Source organism: Halyomorpha halys, unplaced genomic scaffold (assembly GCF_000696795.3).
Source record: "Halyomorpha halys isolate HHAL.00 unplaced genomic scaffold, Hhal_1.1 Scaffold766.1, whole genome shotgun sequence".
Classification (NCBI taxonomy): Eukaryota; Metazoa; Arthropoda; class Insecta; order Hemiptera; family Pentatomidae; genus Halyomorpha; species Halyomorpha halys.
Window position 1 is genome coordinate 17170 of NW_027111507.1, and position 712 is coordinate 17881.

Consider the following 712-nt stretch of genomic DNA (forward strand, 5'->3'; position numbering starts at 1 on the left):
TATATATATAAACACACATAAATTAATGCAAATACCTATCTACAACCAATTTAGTACTTAATTATCTACAATTAACCATGTTTCAATGCCTCATAAATATATTATTGTGTTATTAATGTTGGTTATTTAACTAAGAGTCTTATTATTTTCAGTATCTGTGGTTAAATTTCTTATGAATTTATAATTACAACAGTTTTAATTATATTTTAAGTCAATGCTATTTTTATCATGTTACTAATGTTCATTTAGTTTTTTAAAAATTACTTTTTTGAGTCCTTACTAAAAAGAAAACTATTATGTAAATTTCCAATTTTTTTGAAAAATAAACTGAATAAAAATTAGAATATTAACCCCTCCACCTATTCATCATCATTACAATCTAATGCATACCTTTTAGTGCTTTTAAACAAACAGTGTTAATGAAATAATTAATTTTTTGTCTTATTGTTTCATAATTGTTAAATTTATTTTATTTTTAGTTTATTAAGCTGTATTTAGTTTTGCTGAAGTAGAACTGACTCCAAGGTGCCATATAGCTGAATAGAACCTGTATTGATAGACATAAAAACAAAATGAAAGATTTCATTCATTTATTATAAGATAATTCCTTTATTGTTATATTTATGAATTTATCATTTTAAAATCTAAATTTCAAGTTGTTCTTAAAGTAGTTTTATCTTTTAAAACAAAATTTTATTGGAAATAAAAAAAA

The 712-nt window shown here is 21.1% G+C and overlaps 1 protein-coding gene across 3 annotated transcripts in view; it reads left to right on the top strand.

Moving 5' to 3' along the window:
* The window catches only part of stj (straightjacket), a gene marked incomplete at its 5' end in the record, with an annotated part of 41636 nt that overhangs the window by 13092 nt on the left and 27832 nt on the right, over positions 1 to 712 (top strand).